The sequence below is a fragment of the Eptesicus fuscus genome, chromosome 8, assembly GCF_027574615.1.
Source record: "Eptesicus fuscus isolate TK198812 chromosome 8, DD_ASM_mEF_20220401, whole genome shotgun sequence".
Classification (NCBI taxonomy): Eukaryota; Metazoa; Chordata; class Mammalia; order Chiroptera; family Vespertilionidae; genus Eptesicus; species Eptesicus fuscus.
Genome location: NC_072480.1, coordinates 72332993 through 72353767, shown reverse-complemented (window position 1 = coordinate 72353767; position 20775 = coordinate 72332993). Strand labels below are relative to the sequence as shown.

Below are 20775 nucleotides of genomic sequence, written 5' to 3'. Positions count from 1 at the left end.
CCAATGTGGTCTTGAGAAATCAGCTCAGCCAGAAGGCTTATCAGTTTCAACAGCTGCTTCTGCTTCTTGTGGAAAATTGTTGAGGCATGTCACTATGCTCAGGTGTCACAGGCTGCCCTTTGCCCTGGTGGGTCAGGAGTGAACTAAGGGAGGCAGCTGCCCAATGAATGCCACCTCTTTTTTTAAAAATATATTTTTATCGATTTCAGAGAGGAAGAGAGAGAGAGAGAGGTAGAAACATCAGTGATGAGAGAGAATCTGATAGGCTGCCTCCTGCATGCCCCACACTGGAGATCAAGCCTGCAACCCAGGCATGTGCCCGGACTGGGAATCAAACTGAGACCTCCTGGTTCATAGGTCGACGCTCAACCACTGAGCCATGCTGGCCAGGCTGAATGGCACATCGCCCATAAGAGAGTATGGGTGGTTAGGTCAATAAAGACAATAATCACCAGACTGCTTTGGAGATTTTAACTAGACAGCCCTGAGAGGACTGTCTCATTGGCAGCAAGAGGGCACTAAACTGAAAAAGAATCCATGAGAAAGAGGCTATGTATCTAGTGAGAGGAATATAGAAAAAAGCCAAATAACCCCAAATGAGCCTTGCAGATGCATATTCAGTTGTAAGAAATAATTCAGTTGTGGACCCTTTACCCAATCTCTCCAATGATAACATCCTAGAAAACCATCACAACCATAATATTGACAATAATGAGCTAAACATTCAGGACATTCACATCATCGCCTGGATCACCCATGTTGACAATTTCTGGGTACACTCGCCTGCCTAAAATCAGTTGAACACATCTGTATGAATCTATTTCTCCATTCTTTAATCTGTTCCATTGACCTATGTGCCTATTTCTTCACCTCCATCTTGATTAATTTATAATACGACTTTAAATTAAGTAGCCTAATTTCTCCCACATTATTCTCCTTTTTAAGAGTTGTTTTAACTGTTCTACTTTCTTCATGTTTCCATATAAATAATATTCACTATATCACTATGTCTAAACAAAATTTCACATGATTTTGATAGGAATTACATTAAACCCTTATAGCAATTTGGGGAGAACTATTACTATGTTATTAGTAAACTGACTATTTAGTGTGTTGTCTTTAAATCCACAAATATGATATGTATCTCCTTTTATTTAGATCTTTGATTTTTTTGCATCCGCGTTTTCTGGTTTTTAGCATATAGATCTTCATGTTTTGTTAGATTTACACCTATTTGCATTTTTATGAGTGATTATCAATATTATATTTTTAATTTACTGTCCATTACTAGTATCTATATATATAAAAGCCTATGTGACTGTTATGACTGGTTGACTGGTCGCTATGACACACACTGACCACCAGGGAGCAAACACTCAATGCAGGAACTTCCCCCCTGGTGGTCGGTGTGCTCCCACAGTCAACCTCCCGTGGATGGCCAACCTCCCATGGTTCCTCCCCCCACATCTGCTAACACCACACCCCCTTCCCATCCAGCTAGCCCTGATCAGCCCCAAACGGGACTGGGACTGGGTGAGATGGCCCGGATCGGCCTGATCACCAACCAGGCCGAGGGACCCCACCTGTGCATGAATTCATGCACCGGGCCTCTAGTATAGAAATAAAATTGATTACTTTATGTTTATATTGTATCTTGTGACTTTGAGGAGCTCATTTATTAGTTCCAGTATATATATAGAGGCCCGGTGCACAAAATTTGTGCACGGGGGTGTGTGTCTCTCAGCCCAGCCTCAGCCCAGCCTGCACCCTCTCCAATCTGGGACCCCTCGAGGGATGTCCGACTAAACGGGCAGTCGGACATCCCTCTCACAATCCAGGACTGCTGGCTCCCAACTGCTCGCCTGCCTGCCTTCTTGATTGCCCCTAACTGCTTCTGCCTGTTAGCCTGATCACCCCCTAACCACTCCCCTGCTAGCCTGATTGATGCCTAACTGCTCCCCTGCCAACCTATTTGCCCCTAACTGCCCTTTCTGCAGGCTTGGTCACCCCTAACTGCTCTCCCCTGCAGGCCTGGGTCTCCCTGAACTGCCCTTCCCTGCAGGCCTGGTCGCCTCCAACTTCCCTCCTCTGCCAGCCTGGTCACCCCTAACTGCCCTCCCCTGCAGTCTTGATTGCCCCCAACTGCCCTCACTTTCAGGCCTGGTCCCTCCCAACTGCCCTCTCCTGCTGGCCATCTTGTGGTGGCCATCTTGTGTCCACATGGGGGCAGCCATCTTTGACCGCATGGGGGCAGGCATCTTGTGTGTTGGAGTGATGGCCAATTTGCGTATTACTCTTTTATTGGATAGGATATATATATATATTTCTTGAGATTTTTCACATAGATAATCATGTTATCTACAAGTAAAATTTCTTTCTTCCTTTTCAATATGTCTTTTCATTTCTTGCCTTATAGCACTATGCCTTTCAGCACTATGTTTAATAACAATAGTGAGAGCAGACATCCTTGCCTTGTTTCTGATCTTATGAGTAAAACACTGTCTTTCACCATTGAATATAAGGTTAACTGTAAGATGTTGGTAGATGCTCTTTATCAAATTGAGGTTGTCCCCTCTATTCCTATATTTTTTCTGAGTGTTTTTTTTTTATTATTATGAGTGGATGTTAAATTTATCAAATGCTTTTTCCACATTTATTTATATAATGACATCATTTTTTTCTTCTTTAGCCTGTTAATATGGTAGATTATCTTGATTGATTTTCAAATATAGAACCAGCTTTGCATCCCCAGGGAAAAATTAATTATTAATGGTGAATAATTTTAACATATTATTGAATTATATTTGCTAGTATTTAAAAGTATTTTGCGCCCTGGCCAGTTTAGCTCAGTGGATAGAGCATTGGCCTGCAGCCTGAAAGGTCCCAGGTTCGATTCTAGTCAGGGGCATGTACCTTAGTTGCGGGTACATCCTCAGTAGGAGGTGTGCAGGAGGCAGCTGATCAATGTTTCTCTCTCATCGATGTTTCTAACTCTCTATCCCTCTCCCTTCCTCTCTGTAAAAAAATCAATAAAATGTATTTTAAAAATAAATAAATAAAAGTATTTTGCATTTGTATCATGATGGGCAGTGATCTTCAGTTTGTTTATTTTTTCTTTTGTGGGTGTATATGCTGTCTTTGTCTTAGATACCTTTTATATCAGGGTAATAGTAGCTTCAGAAAACTGAGGAGAGTTCTCTCTTCTATTTTTCTAGAAAAGATTATGTAAGGTTAGTGTTCATTTTCCTTTAAGTATGTGAGGGAAAGCTCCAATGTAACCATCAGGGACTGGAGCCTACCTGTTCAGGTGAGTTAAATTACAAATTCATTTCCTTGATGGGTATTGAGCTATTAAAATTATGTAGTTAATATTGGGTAAACTGAGGTAGTTTGTGTTTTTTGAGGAATAGGTCTTTTTCATCTAAAATGTTAAATTTACATATAACAGCTGATTGTAATTCCCTTTTGATCTTTTTAATGTCTGCAGTGTCTGCAGTTTGTAGTGATACTTCCTATTTTATTCCTGATATTAGCAACTTGTATCTTTTCTCTTTGTCATTCTTACTAGCTGTCTGTCGTTTTTTTTTTTTTGTTTTGTTTTGTTTTTTTTTGTGGTTATTTTAAAAGAACCAGATATCTGTTTTATTGATTTTCTCTGTCTTTTTAAAATTCTATTGATTTCCACTCTTTGTGACTGCCTTCTGTTTTTTTCGTTTTTAGTGTATTTGTTTCTCCTTTTCCTAGGTTGTTAAGGTGGGAGTTGATTATGATTTGAGGCTATCCTCTTTTCTAATATATGCATTTAGTGCTATAAATTTTCTTCTCGACCTGTTTTAGCCACATTTCACAAATTTGATTCTTGCATTTTCATTTTCATTCAGTTCTACTTTTTTTTTTTCATTTCCTTGCAAATTCTTTTTTTTCCTTCTTATCTATGTATTATACAGAAGGGTAATGCTTAGTTTCCAAGTGTTTGGTGATTTTCTTGTTATCTTTCATTATTGATTTCTAGTTTGATTGCACTGTGGCAGGCAAATGCATTCTGTATAATTTTGATCCTTCTGAGTTTATTTAGTTTTGATTTATGGTCCAGCATATGGTCTTTTTTGATATATGTTCCATGAGTACTTGAAAAGAATGCATATTCTGCTTTTGTTGTTTTAAGTGTCCTATACCAAAGCAGATCCTCTTGGCTGATGGTGTCGTTGAGTTCTTCCATGTTCCTGATGCTTTCCTAGGAAGATGTGGATCATTTGTCTGGAGGAGGGTGTTGTAGTTTCCAAGTTAACCTTTGTTTCGGCTGGCTCCCCCTGTCCCCACTCAGCAGGAGAAGGGAGGCAGAGCCTGGGACTGCTGGGTGGGAGAATTACAGCTTCCTCACTCAACCTCCTCTGACATGAAAGAAGAGGGGACTCTCACTACTGTTGGGCAGGCATGGGAGCTCTGGGTCTCAACTGGGACTCTAGCCACACTTCCGGCTGCAGGGTGAGCAGGCTGCAAGAGTAGATGTGCTTCTTTGTTTACTAAGTGGACTCCACCAACTGTGTGTGGAGAGAGAGGAGCTATGGCCGGGTTACCTCTGGGCAGTGGCGAAAGTCCCGATCCCCCACTAAACCTCCAATGACATCCCCTAACCATGGGGGTGAGGTGGGAGCACAGTATAGATTCAAAAACTTAGCACCATACTGAAATCTACCTAAGCATTTCAAAATCATACACACTAAAAGGAAAGCTGCGATTTGAATAAATGTCACTGGAAGGTGTTTTTTTAATTGTTTTCACTTTTAAAAAATGTATAGCAAATGAGGTGGCCATGGCTAAAAAAACAAAATGTAATCTGATCTCTGGTAACTCATATGCTTTCTTTTTGTCTTAAATGAACACAAGAACTTGAAGTAAATTTTGATAAAAAGATGGGAATAGAAAACCAAAAATCTAACTCAGTGGTCACTCATGTCAAATTTCTGAGAAATCCTCACCATCTAGGGGGAGATACCCACTTTACCTAATGAAATCCTTTGATTTATGGCCTAGTTCCAGGTGCTTCCCATCGTACTTTCTCCTCACTGCCTGCCACTCTGCTCCAAAATTCCTCTCTTAACATTACTCCTGCCTTTCCATTTAGGAATTTCCTTTCCAGCTTTTCCAGCTGCCAACGCCAAGTCCTTTTTCCAAGGCTCCACTCCCTGGGAAGAGGTTGGCAGCCCTCCTCAGCATGTCCAGCCTAGTACCCAGCCTGGTCAAGATACCAGGACTTCCTGGCTTCTCATCTAAGGAACATGGAAGGTAATGCCAACCCACCCCCCTCCCCGACCTCTCAAGATGACCTTGAAGATAAATGAAAAAGCTTGTCAGTACTTAGCTTTGCATAATACCTTTCATTTTCTCCTAATATCCCTCATACCTGCTTCTACTGCTCACCTGTACTTTTCTCCCAGACCTCCTCAGAAATTTTTTATATGATGGACTTGAGAAGGACTCATGGAGCATCTATGTCCCCTATTTTTTGAAGCTGCTAAATGGGCTGCTTATCCAAAAAGGAGACTCTTATCCTGTGCCTGTAATTGTATCAGTCAAAATCCATTCATTGCACTACAGAGAAATTGATTCCAAATAAAGCAAGTCTTCCCGAGAATCTAAGTACATCACTGTCAGCCTCTGGATCCCACTGAGACCAGTGTCTTCTAGAAGGCAGAAGAGGCAATGACTACACGGAAAGTCTGCAAAGCAGTGAGACAAGGCCTCTGCGTGCCTGGGCAATGCACAGGGAAGTGAAATCTAAAGCCTAGCTGCGTGGGCAGGGAGGTTTCTATGAAAGGGAAACCACCGAGGAGGAACTCAACGTATCCTAGAAATCCCTTTTATCTTGGTGAGTCTGCCATGTCATGAGAATAGTTAAAGGTCTATCCTCTCAGCTGAGCCACTTCGGGTGGGGAGAGGGGGGCTGAGGAACATACATGTGCTGCGGGAGCAGCAGGAAGCAGGTTTGAAGCAGAGACCTTTCTGGGTCATTCCGGACAGCTGCTCTGCTCACAGCCCTATTCTTGCTGTTTTGTTACGTGAGGGAGGAAAGAAGAAAAACATGAAAGTCGCCAAAGATAGAGACCTGGTTAAATTCTTTCCTTTTCCGCTCTGTCTTTATGTTTTCTTCGTCTGAAGGGTTGGATGATAGGATTCCTGCTGGAAGTGACAGCGTCCCTCATGCATGTAATGGCGGAATTTATATGCATGCAGCCGAATACAAATCTAAGGAAATTGTCATGTATTCAAAGATTTCCTTTGGAATGATTCTGTTCAATAAAATGAGTCCAAAGGAAATTTAGCAATTTGCTTATGTTTCAGCCGTGAGCAATACATGTCTAAATGCTTGAGCGTGCATGCCAGATGAAGAGTGCAGTATAAACGAGGGAGCAGGGAAGCATGCGGCTTTTTTGGAAGGACTCGCTGTAACACTCTGGGACTGCAATAAATATAATTAAAAGATAAATTGTGTTAGCTCTGTATGAAAAGGGAGTATAAAACTTGCACCGTGGCTACGAATTACAATTCCGTAAGGTACCTTGTTTCCTGGGTCCACAAAGGAAAGAAAAGTTATGAAATGCCAAACCACGTGCATTTTCTTTCTGCATGAAGGCTGTCTGCCTCAGGCTTGGCTAATCACCAAGGAAACGGAAATACCCGAAGGTGAGAGCGCTCTGCTGCAACAGCTCTATGCACCATCACTGGTTTTAATTCCCCGAGTTGAAAGCAAGAGCAGTTGGCTCCTTCGACCCTGATGAAGAGCTGGGGCTTGGTGTGCTCCCATGTCTGAGGTCTCAACCCCTGGCCGGGAGCCTGGTCCACGGCAGGAGAGCAATGGGAGACAGCGGAGCCTGTGCTAAACTGAGCACCTTCTCTGTGGCTAATACCTTCAGTGTTTCTGAAAATGTGCTTCACAGATGCCCTATCTGGAAACATTCACTGGTGCTTAATAAACATGCACACAGTTTAGACCTCACCCGGACCTCTAACAGTCATTTATGGGGCTGGAGCCAAGGAACCTGCATTTTTAACTTGTTCCCCTATTGATTCTGTGCCCCTTCAAGCTTGAGAATCGTGGCTCCAGGTACCAGTGGCTTACGCTCTGTGAACTCTGTCCTCCTAGGTGATGCTGGCAGAGGATAAGGGAGCCCAGGGACAGGGTTTGCAGAGGATCGATGTTTTCTGTGCATTTGAGAAATGGAACAACGAATAGAGCAGATAACGGCATATTTTTAAATTGCTGGTAAGTTTAAAATGAGACTACAGTATAAATATACTCAGGCTAAACTCCCACCACCTTTAGGATAGTTAACATTCTGTAAATGGGTATAGAGAAAGAATGTTCAAATACTTTTATCTAAGACCGCAGCATTAGAAGCCAGTATTTTTTTAAAACCTTGTTACTGTGGTGCCCTGCATAAGCCATATAAAGTGTTGGAAGTCTGGGGAAAATAAGGCGAATGAGAGTGTACTAAAGTAGAAGGGACAATGGACTAAGGGTTATGAAGAAGGGTTCATATTCTGGTTTCCACCTATCGGCCTAAAAACATACAGGACACGGGCTGCACTAATGAACTATGGAAGCATGAGTAGTCACTCAGCTTCCCTGAGCCTCACTTTTTTATTTATTCAATATAAAGTTGAACTGGGGCCAGTTCACACTAAAGTTCAATTATTTTATTATCATAGACCATAATAAAATAAATTACTTTTAGGGGATTAGAACAGGTTATATATGCACATACTAAATGGGCATAAGTGGCTGCATCTATGTAGATTTTCAAATTGCCTTTGATGTGGTTAATAGGAAAAGTTAATAAATATAATCTTCATTGAATCAGGGTTAAAAGACTACATTTGGAAAAAATCAAGAAAAATAGCTAGTACTGATCTTTTAAATATATTTCATACAATGTAATGCGTGTTCACTTACAAAATTTGGAAAATACTGAAAATTGTAAAATAAAATTTACCTCTAATTCCTTTTTCCAGAGATAGCCTATTTCTTTTCTCCTATCTGTCTCTCTCTCTGTTTCTCTAGCTATTTACCTACCTATCTAATCTATTTGTCTAAGAATGCACTTTCAAAAGAATTGGACTCCATCGCACATTGTGCTTGGTAATGCCTTTCCCTGTTACATACACCATTTACTCTCTGGCAAATCCCTGTCCTTGTCTGCTCTGTGGTATGTCACCTTAGCCGTCCATGTAGGGCTGCCATGGGGCCCTGGCAGAAGACTGGAGAGCAGGACTAGGGTAAAAACCTTGGGAATTCCCTTCCCGCCCAACAAACACTGGCTCCATCCTCATCCTACAGCCCACTGTTCATGGCCCCAGTGTTTCTGGGACAGGCTACCAAGGTTCTGGCTCCCACTGTCTTTGGCTCCCAGGCCAGTAATACTATCTCCTCCCTTTTTCTCTCCAGCCAGAGAGGAGGTGGCTGTTTCCACTGAGGACACACCTCTGGGTCACCTCACTGTCCCCTGTCTTTCTCCTCAACTTTTCCTGTGTAACTATTCTCTATAATCTTTTTCTTATTGAAAATTTGGCACAGTTTCTTTTTCAGGCTAGTTCCTGACCAACCTCTACCATTCCCAATTTCTTCTTTCTTTCTTTTTTAAATATATACTTTTTTATTGTTTTCAGAGAGAGAGAGAGAGAAATATCAATGATGAGAGAGAGCCATTGATTGGCTGCCTCCTGCACACCCCCTACTGAGTGGGGATTGAGCCTGCAACCCAGGCATGTGCTCTGACCTGGAATCAAACCATGACCCCTGGCTCATGGGTCCATGTTCAACCACTGAGCCACCATGGCCGGGCCCCAATTTCTTCTTTTGTCTAACCCTGCCTTGGTGCTGACAGCTCAGAAGCTTCTGCCTGCTCCACCGCTCCTATTTATCATTGTTCTCAAAACACCTGAAGAAAGATAACAAAGGTCTTGAAGGTATCAAAGAAAGCAAAGAGAATGATGCAGGGACTAGAAGGGCTGATGGATAGAGACAAAGTGATAAGAACTATTCATTCTAAAAAGACTGAGTGTGGAAGGAGATATCATCTAAGCCTATAAATGAATCTTGCAGAGAGAGCAGAATGGATCTCAGCATGCTTGCTGGGATGCATGGCCTTACAAGTCAGAGAAAGGAGAAATGGAAACAATAGAGCATTGCACACCAGGCTAGAAGCATAAATATTACAACTCTTAAATTCTTCATTCAGGCCAGAATCCAGAAGCAAACAGAAAAGTGCCTGAGTGGCAAAACTATGGTGGTATAGGAGAGCTTTTTGTGACATCATTTAGATTCACTATTTAGACTTCGTATGCCTTAATTTTCCTTCTCTCTTGCTGTTACCTGCTAAGAGATTAGCCACTGTTTCCAGATAAAACACTACATTCGAATGAGATACTTTTCCACAGCAGGCACACTCTACCCTGTAAGTCAATATATTATAAGGACAAACCAATTTGCTAATTCTATTATCACATAATGTATTTCTGATATGCAAATCAATATTTGCATGTGATTGAAGTGCTGAAAGTTAATTTTCTTAACAAAACCACGTTTAATGATGATTTAGGTATTTCAGGATATCTCAGATTATAGCCTGGGTTCTAACAGGTGTTTTTGGTAGTACTGGTATTTGATTTATATGTATGTGTATCCATACATCTCTACCTATCTATCAGCTATCTATCTATCTATCTATCTATCTATCTATCTATCTATCTATCATCTTTCTATTTGCCTAACATATTTGATTTATCTATCTATGTCTCAATATGTTCATCTATTATCTATTGCTCTCACACCAAGTTGAGTACACAACAGTGACTGCTTTATGTAGCATGCAAATATGGCCATAAGTACTTTTATTCCATTTCTTCCCTCGTCTCCTAAGCCAAGAGGAAGGCAGCTTCATGGGATACTTTTTATATTTGACATTGTCCCACCAGTTAGAAAGATGTTGCAAACTGGTGCTTGATCCCCACTAAGAAGCACAAAGGGCAAGGATGGGCAGGACAGTGGGGGTAAAGAAACAGCCCCCTTATTCCCATACCTGCACCTCCACTCCCCTTTGACATTTGTCAGTCTGTTCTCTAGCTATAAGTCTGTTTCAATTTTGTTTGTTAGTTTATTTTGTTCATTAGATTCCACATATGAGTGAAATTATACGGTACCTGTCTTCCTCTGACTGGTTTATTCCTTAATATGGCTTATTAGCATAATATTTTCCAACTGAAAAAAAAGGTGAAGGGAGTAAGCAAAAACAAAGTAAAACAAAAAGAAACCTCATAGACAAACACAACAGTATGGTGATTACCAGAGAGAAAGTGGGGGGAGGGGGGGTGCTAGGGGAGGTAGAAGAAGGTAAAGGGGGAATAATTAAAGGTGACATGACTTAGAGTGGTGAACACACAATAGAATATACATATGTTGTATTATAGAATTGTACACCTGAAATCTATATAACTTTATTAACCAATGTCACCCCAATAAAAATGTTAAAAAATACATACATCAGAAATAAAAATGTATAACACTGGTGGGAGGGGGGTAGGGAAGAAACAGCCCCTGCTGCAGTGGGATGAGCTGTGTCCCACTTAGAAGAGGAGAGCACAGAACATATGATGTTTCTGATGAACTACGAAGAACACTGTTACGTTTTTGGTCCATGCTACACATGCTCAAGAGGACACATGGGGCTTGGGAAAAATGGAGTCTAGAGAAGAGAGTGTGGAATGAACAGCAGAAACCAAGTCTGTGGGGGAGCTGCCACCCAGGAGAATTGGCATCCCCAAGGTCCTGGGCAGTGCATCAAAAGTTCCCAGGGGAGGAGGGTCTCAGGACCCATGAAAGCAACCCAGTGAGAGTCAGCCCTAAACACCAAAAGGCATATGCAGTGTGTGTAAAGCAATGTTGTGACAATACAAGTCAGCATGAGAAAATAAAGAAATCAGAATGCCTGAGGCCACTGCACAGTGCCTCCTCTCTGGTTGATGCATGAGGGAACTTAACTTCAGTTATTCTGCAGTTCTGATTATTATATAGGACTACAATTACTGGATTGAGTTCATGAGAGCCTATGAAAGCAAATAAAGAACTTTCTATGACTAGAAAAATATCACTGGAGCTGCCTGCGTTTTTATCTAGTTATAAGAAGAGAGAAGGGGACGGTCCCTGCTGAATATATTTTAAAAAGTAGTGTGAGCCAAAAATGAAATTGAATCTTGATTGCATCCCCCGAGTTGTGCTTGTTCAACTACCAGGTACATGAAGAACAAGAGTGTTAAAATGATCTGCAAGATCTGATTTTTTTAAGGAGAAGGCACAGTTTATTCTTCTAGCAAGGAGAGCTAAGCTAAAAGGTAAAAATGCTTAAAACAATGGTTTGTGAGCAGCTGGTAAAGAAAGCAGCCATCACTGCCACTGCTTCAGGTCTATTACTAACAAGGTGGATCAGAATAATCACATTTAATTTCGATCATTGTTATCAGAGAAACAAGAAGACAAATGAAACAGAGGCAGTTAGTACGTCTTTAAATAAAAATATCCATTCATCCCTTTACTGATAATTACTACTTATGTTATACTAACACAGTTAATGTTAGGGGACTATTAAAGTAAGCCGAGAGAGTGAGGGAGGTGATGTGAAATAGAGTACTGGCCTAAGAAGGAGTGTTTTTAGATTCGAGAGATAAACAGGGGAGAGAGTAGCTTGTATTTGGTAATTAGCTGGATTTCTGATTTTACCATGAGTTGTAAAGTGGGACATATATGGAAAAATCAGTTTTATTGATTTGTTTACTTTTTGAAGTGCTTTGAGAGGGAAAAACTTTGGGAGGTGGCTAGGGAGTTTAGTTTAGTCAGCTTCTGGATCTTTGCATTTCAGATGCTACCCAAGTAGAGAAATTAAAAAGCAGATAGGCAAATATGAAGCCTACAGGGGAAACAGTTACACTGAAGATTTGGGAATCATCTCATAGACAAAACTGAATCATGACAGTAAATAAACTCCCAGGAGAAGATATCACATACTACCATGAGAAACATCAATATTCATGAAAGAAAACACTCATTTATATTTTATAATTTTATAATCCCTCTCTCCACCATGTTATTTATATGATGCAAAATATAAAGCCAAGAAGATAAGTAGCTGGAATTAATAGGTGATAAAAAATGCAAAACTTTGAGATTTACTCTAGAATACAATATATCACATCAAAATACAATAAAGACAAGAAGCCCAGTGCATGAATTTGTGCATGGGTGGGGTCCCTCGGCCTGGCCAGTGATCAAGGCCTATTGGGGGGCTGGCTGGGCGGGCAGAGGGACCCTGGGAGGTTGGCTAGCCAGCCCCCCAATTGAAGCCGATGGGGAGGGGAGTGGCCAGGCAGGGGGGTAGGGGCCAGGGGAGGTTGACTGGCTGGGAGGAGGGGCCATGGGAGGTTGGCTGTGGGAGCGCACTGACTACCAGGGGGAAGCTCCTGCATTGAGTGTCTGCCCCATGGTGGTCAGTGTGCATCATAGAGACTGGTCAACTGGTCATTCTGGTTGTTTGGTCATAACGGTTGCTTAGGTTTTTATAGATATAGATTGGATTTTAACAAAAGGAATAAAAGATCATTTTCAACAAATACAAATGGGTCTGATAATTTTTCATGCTGGTTTCACCTCTCTATCTGAGGTTTGCTGAAAAGAGTCTCAATTTCAAGTGCAATAGTAAATTGATCTCTTTATAGCATCAATATTTATAAGCAGAGGCTTCTATTTTTTACTTTTCCATTAAGTGATTCTATCTAATAGTTTTGCTTGCTTGCATTCTGATTTAAGTTGATACTTTTTAAAAGTTATTAGGAACACATGGTATTATTGTTAAGATTTTTATCTAGATATCAAGAATATATATATATATATATATATATATATATATATAGACATTGCCTTGAAATTGACACATCTGAAATTTACAAATATGCCTCATTAGTTCCTTCTAAAGATTAAAAACAATCCACTAATAATAAACTATCAATATTCTAGGAAATATAAAGTTTCTTATTTATAACTTTGTCAGCCCATGAAGGTAACAAAAGCTATTAAATCTTTGAAGAAACAGTAAGAGTTCTTAAATGGGACCCTGCATTTTCTCTTCCTTACCAAAACCTGGGTAAGGAAGCATTTATCAAGTCTCTGACAAAAATTTATGGCAACGGTGAAATTGATAGAAACAACAGAGCGCCAGGCACCTGGTGGAGTTAATTTTTATTTGTCTAAAGTCTGTGCAGGAGGTGAAAACATACAGATGTAAATTCAGCTCTTTCTGTGTGAGTCAAAATACCTTTGTCAAATAACCTTTAATAGTATCAGTTTGGCTTAGACTAGATAGATTCATTGTTATGTCTGGGGATTCTGCCTGGAGAAAAGAAAGAGAAATAAACGGAAGCCTCCCTATTGATTAGTCCAGCTCCTTTTTCTCTTGATTTAAAGGTTCACTTTCAGAGTCCTCCTGGATGCATTGTGTCTCCTACGAATGTCTGGGGGATGAAGGCCAGTGGACAAGCTACAGAAGTTGTTCCTGACGCAGGTAAAATTGGAAAGTTAAACAGGCCAAGGTTTCCTTTGCATACATGTTAAGTAAATATGTCTAAGGACAAAGGGGCTGGCTTTCACCAGTATGTCCCCTAGAACTTATTGCAGCATCAATGAGATAAAGATCTCTACTTCTCAGAGATCTGGGTAACAGCATAAATCTAAACCAATACATTTCAAACTTAATTGATTCAACAATAGCAGCAGATCCTTTTCAGGGAGAAGGAAAGAAAATTCAGATATTTTATAGACTTGCCACAAATCAGTAACAACATTCTTTTCTCCACATCACTTATATGAGCAACATTTTGGTGATATGGTTTCCATAAAAGCCTGTGGATATCAGTGAGATGAATAATAATCATAGGGCTCACAACTGTATTGCTGAGATGTGGTTTAGGGAGATGGAAAAGGAATCTTGATGAATACAATCAAAATCCACCCAGAGAAAAACACATCTATAAGCACATTATATAAAGAGGCTACTAGTATTCTATCATAAAGTTGCTTCTCTGAACATGTATATAAATTGCAGACAATGGTTTAATTTTCTTAAGGCAAATCATATTGAAAGGATCTTTTAAAAATTTGCACTAAAGTTTCACATATCTATAAGCTCAAGTAAAATATTAGTCATAAAGACAAAAGGTAAGAAACATAATTTTTTACAAAAATCTCTTTAATTGAGGTAGAACTTATCACAAAAATACCTTGTATATTCAGTGAAAAACAGAATGTCATATTACCAAAGTTAAATAATTTATCTAAATGTTTTCTCCTTTAAAATTATAGTTTCCATAGATAGAGGAATGGCTTGATTTTTGTGTGTGTGTGTGTGTGTGTGTGTGTGTGTGTGTGTGCATATCTTCCACTGAAGTTTTTTAAGTGTAATAGGAAGAGCAAGAAAATATAATAACTGTAGTGGTTACGTCTTCCCTATCATCTGCTGAAGTGATCTTAATAACATTGTGATAAATAAAAATAACTACTATAATATGACTTATAAAACACTGCTTTATGCAATATGAGCGCATTCATAAGATAGAAAAATTAACAAATACACTTTTGTTACCTAATCAAGGACATTTACCACTAAATTGATTTAAGTCAATTGAGTCCCTAATATTATGGTGTGAGAATATAGCCAGTTGATTAGACCCTTAAAACATTTTCGGGTCTTTAATATCTATGATAGATGAGTTCAAATTTTTCCTAAATATGGTGGTATTACTGCATCTAAAGCCATTGTTAGGGAAGTATGACTCACAGATTTGATGCAATATCTCAAAATAATCATATTTGCATTTATTGCTTGTTCATTGTTTAACCTTCAGAACAAGTTTATGAGGTTCATATCTATATTCTCCTTAATTACAAACTTCATGGGTGTGTCAGCTGAAAGCCAGTGTCCTACTCAAAGTCCTAGCAATGGAGTCCCAGTGTCCCAGTACATAACCTACCATTAGTCTTTCCACCACACCACATCAACTCTATGACTACAGACAATAAACACTTTAAAAATTTCCTCAAACACCATGGCAGAAAGAGAAAAACATATGGGACTTGAGGAAATGAGACACTGTATTGTGATCCTCTAGGCTATGGTGTGTTGAATAGTGTACCCCCAAAATTCATGTCCATCCAGAAGCACAGAATGTAACTTTATTTATCAATACGATATTTTCAGACACAATTAGTTAAGATGAAATTATACTGAATAGCATGGGCCCTAAATCCAATGACCAGTGTCCTTCAAAAAGAGGAGAGGACGCACAAAGACATTTATATGGAGAAGACCATGAGAAGATGGAGGGTGTTGTGTCTAAGGAAAAAAAAAATCTATTGCTGGCAACCACCAGAAGCTAGGAGATGGCTTGGAACAGATTTCTTTCAGTATATGCAAATATGTGTGTGTGTGTGTGTGTATATATATATATATATATATATATATATATATATATATATATAATGACACTTGATTTTAAACTCTGGCTTCTAGAACTGTACTGTGAAAGAATACATTCCTGCTGTTTTAAGCCACCCTCAGGAGACACACATAGCTGTTCAATCTTTGGTGAATCACTGACCTTCCCCAAGGCTTACTTAACTGGAAAACTGACATAATAACATTCATACACATGGTGAAAATGCCTCAGAAGCACATTGTAAATTGGAAAATGCTATGAAAGCATCAGGCATCATTATTGATTGGGGAAGGCAGAGATCAATGCAATTTGGATTAGGCCAAGAACTTGATACTTGGAAGGATGGATGGAATTTGGAAAGAAAGAGGGCATTCCAGGTGAGAAAAAACTTATGAGCAAAAATAAAGGTGGAAAAATGCAGGGGTCACCTTCAAGTGTGACAAAGAAATTCTACAATGCTATGAGTTAAAACTACTCACTTCTCTTTTAGTTTGTAAATGCTGAGCCAATGGACATGATATTAGTTTTCTAGGGCTGCTGTAACAAATAGCCAAGAACTGGGTGGCTCAAAACAAGACAAAATTATTATCTCACAGATGTGGAGGCCAGAACTATGAAATCTGCCATCCCTGCTCTCCAAGAGGCTGTAGGGGACACTACTTTCTTGCTTCTTCAAACTTCTGTGGCTCCAGGCATTCTTGGCTGGTGGCTGCATCATTTCAATCTCTGCCTCTGTGGTCACAGGGCCTCCTTTTCTCTCTCAAAGCTCTCTTTTCCTTACTTTCATAAGGATACTTGTCATTGGATTTAGAGCTCACTCAGTTAAACCAGCATGATTCCCCCATCTCAGGATCCTTAATTTCATATGCAAAGACCCTTTTTCCCAATGTGATCCCACTCACAGGTTTTAGGGATGTACACGTGGACATATTTTTTAGATGGCCACCACTCTACCCACTACAACAATTAAGTTTGGGGAAAGAAGGAGGCTAAAACACGGACACTTCATCTTAGGTAAGTGCAATATCACCAACTTGATTTATGTAAAAAATCAAGACCATAGAATGGAATATTTATATGAGATTCAAAGGTAATCACTTCATGCTAAAAAAAATAAAATAAAATCACACTAAACAACTTTCAGACAAAGACGTTATGAGCAGAAAACAAAGAGGACCAGGTATGTAAGTGTCATATATTTTACAACTTTTAATTTTGACCTACATTTTCATTAATTTAATTCTTTTATTTCAGTTTGCCTTACTATCTCCTAATCTATTCCCTTTTCTCACATTAAAATTTAGAAACTTCAAAATACTATTTCCCATTAAAGTTAGTTCAGAATCACCCTAATGGAAATTAAATTTTCCTAAGAGCCCAATATCTTTTGCCAAATAATAATTCTTTCCTTAGAGATTCTTCATTTTAAAAGCCAATAAAATTAGACATACTTCTGAATTTAGTGCTTATCCATCACCAGAAATTTAAGAGCAATTCCTAAAACAGGTAATCCCCTACATGACTTAAAATTTGCTAAAACAAATAACAACCCAACACAACTCACAGCCTTTTTAAATTCATATTCATGATCATTAATGAGATCCTGTTAATATTTCATGCACAGCCTCTTTCCATTTATTTCAACTATTTCTGTAATTGAGATTAGAAAACACACCATGCTGCTATGATAATGAAAAATTGAAATGTGTTTAGGAAAGATCTTTAGCTATAATGCAAATAATATTGCTTAAACATTTCCAAAAGGACCTCTGAGCCTTACAATATTCTGAAGCATGGGAGGGTCCCCTAGTCGGAACAGGATGGGAGAGTCAATCCTGGTGAGCCTGGATGTCAACATCATCACCAGTATTAATGATTATCCTTCCTATGAGATGAGTGCGTTTTCACTAACCAAACCAGGTAAATCAATCAAGCGGGAGCAACTGGTTATGAGAAAGACTCTTTAGTTCATCCATCAGGCCAAAGAAGAGGCTACAAACCAACCCAAGGACCCCAGACCCATGGAGCTCTACTTTGGGATCAACTTTATCATCAAAGAGCTATTGAGGAATGCTCATCCTTCCAGTTACCTCTTTGCTACATCTCTTGATTTACAAAATGCAGAATTTGCTGCTTTCCCTAAAAGTGTAATAGCTCAAAATTTAAGTACATGTAGCTACATCTGAATATTAGAATGGCATATGGCTTGACATACTGTCACAAATTACATATAATCTATATTTTAACATGTGAATTAGTCCTTAGGGAGTCCTTGGGCTACAAATCATTAGTACATTTCAGTGAAATAAAAATTTTTTAAATAAAAAACACAAAACTGATTCCAATTATGGAAAATCCTGCTTAAAAGATAAAGGTGCTTTTACAGGCAAATCCATGATTCCATGGGGTTTTAGCTCTGTGGCAACTAACCAAATGGCTTGCTCTGCTATGCTTTATTGCTATTAGAATTCAGTAATATGTTCATTATAACTATTCAGTTTTCCTCCAAATTTGCTTAAAATGTCCATACTACCAAGGCAATCTGTAGATTCAATGCACTCCCCATTAAAATACCAACAGTATATTTCACAGACCTAGAACCAACTCTCCAAAAATTCATCTGGAATAAAAAAAAAAGACCCTGAATAGCTGCAACAATCCTGAGAAAGAAGAAAAAGTAGGAGGGATCACAATACCATATATCAAGTTGTATTACAAAGCCACTGTTCTCAAAACTGCCTGATACTGGCACAAGAACAGACATATAGACCAATGAAATAGAATAGAGAACCCAGAAATCGACCCAAGCCACTATGCTTAATTAATATTTGACAAAGGAGGCAAGAATATACAATGAAGCCAAGACAGTCTCTTCAATAAATCTTGTTGGGAAAATTGGACAGATACATGCAGAAAAAATGAAACTAGACTACCAACTTACACCATACACAAAAAATAAACTCAAAATGGATACAGGACTTAAACATAAGACGGGAAACCATAAAAATCTTAGAGGAATCCACAGGCAGCAAAATCTCCGACATATGCTGAAGCAATATCTTTATCGATAACAGCTCCTAGGGCAATGGAAACAAAACAGAAAAAAATAAACAAATGGGACTACATCAAAATAAAAAGCTTCTGTACAGCAAAAGAAACCATCAACAAAACAAGAAAGCCCACTGCATGAGAGAACATATTTGCCAATGTTATCACCGATAAGGGTTTAATCTCCAACATTTACAGGGAACTCATAAAACTTAACAAAAACTAAATAAACAACCCAATCAAAAAATGGGCAACAGACCTAAATAGATACTTTTCAAAAGAGGACATACAGAAGGCCAAGAGACATATGAAAACATGCTCAATGTCACTAATCATCTGAGAGATGCAAATCAAAACGACAATGTGGTACCATCTCACACCTGTCAGAATGGCTAACATCAACAAATCAACAAATGGTAAGTGCTGGTGAGGATGCAGAGAAAAAGGAACCCTCTTGTACTGCTGGTGGGAATGCAGACTGGTGCAGCCACTGTGGAGAACAGTATGGAGTTTCCTCAAAAAACTGAAAATGGAACTCCCATTTGACCCAGTAATCCCACTCCTAGGAATATATCCCAAGAAACTAGAAACACCAATCAGAAAGGATGTATGTACCACTATGTTCATAGCAGCACAATTCACCATAGCTAAGATTTAGAAACAGCCTAAGTGCCCATCAGCAGATGAGTGGATTAAAAAACTGTGGTACATCTACACCATGGAATACTATGCTGCGGTGAAAAAGATGGAATTCTTACCATTTGCAACAGCATTGATAGAGCTGGAGAGCATTATGCTAAGCGAAATAAGCCAGTCAAAGAAACATAAATATTACATGATCTCACTCATTTATGGAATATAATGAACAACATAAACTGATGAACAAAAACAGATCCAGAGACAGAGAAGCATTGATCAGACCATCAAACCTCAGAGGGAAGGTAGGGGAGGGTGGGAGTAAGGGGAAGAGACCAACCAAAGGACTTGTATACATGCATATAAGCCTAACCAATGGACACGAACACCAGGGGGGTCAGGACATGAGTAGGGGGGGGGAGGCAATGGGGGGATAAGTACACATATGTAATACCTTAATCAATAAAGAAAAATAATGTTATTTGGATATAAAAGTCAAGTCCTTAAAAAATAAAAGCAAGATCTGTATTAAGGATTGAAAAATAATTGAAATTTCATTAAGTGCTTCTAGAATAAATTTTAAAAGCAAACAAAATAATTAAATAAAACATTATTCCAAAGCTGGATTCCATTCAAGTTAACAAAATTAACATTTATTAAACACCTCTTCAAGATATAAACACAAATTTACAAGGCAGGTCAGGTATATACTGACTTAAGATGGATCCCATGAAACTTACAGAAAAATAATCTTCCAAAATCATTAGTTATACCTTATTGTAATTTTTCAACTAAATTCTATAAATTCAATAAATGTATAATATAAAGAAAATATAGATTTAACAATCTGAATACTGGACTAAAAGATTGCTACTGTCATAAAGAATTTTTAAATTCTAACTGGGAGAATTAGGAAAGATCACCAAGAGCAAAGATGTGTCCTTAGAGACCAACACTAAAATCATCTGCACCCTTGTATTTCCAATTACTAAGTGCAAATGCGAAAGTTGGAAAGTGAATAAGGCTGATAGGTATAAAAATGATTCACAGTGTTGGAGTACAGCTCTGCAGGTCATGGAAAGGAAGATGAATAAATGGGTCCTAGAGCAAATTAACCCTAAAACATTGCTGGAAGCACAAATGACAAAATTGAAGTTGTCCTACTTCAGGCACATCATGAGAAGGCAGAGTTCTTTGGAAAAAAACTATAATGCTGAGAAAAATATAAGGCAGAAGGAAAAGAGAATGGCCAAATATAAAATGGATTGGTTCCATAAAAGAAGCCACAGGCATGCATCTACAGGAGCTGGGCAGGGCTGTTGAGGGCAGGATATTGTGGACATCACTCATCATAGAGTTGCCAGAAGATGGAAACAACTCAACATGTAACACACACACACACACACACACACACACACACACACACACTCCTCTCTAATATAAAAGGGAATGTTATAGTTATATATAAAAATAGTTATATATATATATATATATATATATACATACATATATATATATATATAGTTATATATATAAAATCTTCCACTGACTTTC

At 38.8% G+C, this 20775-nt stretch overlaps 1 protein-coding gene across 1 annotated transcript in view; it reads right to left on the bottom strand.

The window, feature by feature from the left end:
* Window positions 1-20775, bottom strand: part of MYO16 (myosin XVI) — a 421185-nt gene that overhangs the window by 164254 nt on the left and 236156 nt on the right. The gene's annotated exons all lie outside the window — the stretch shown is intronic.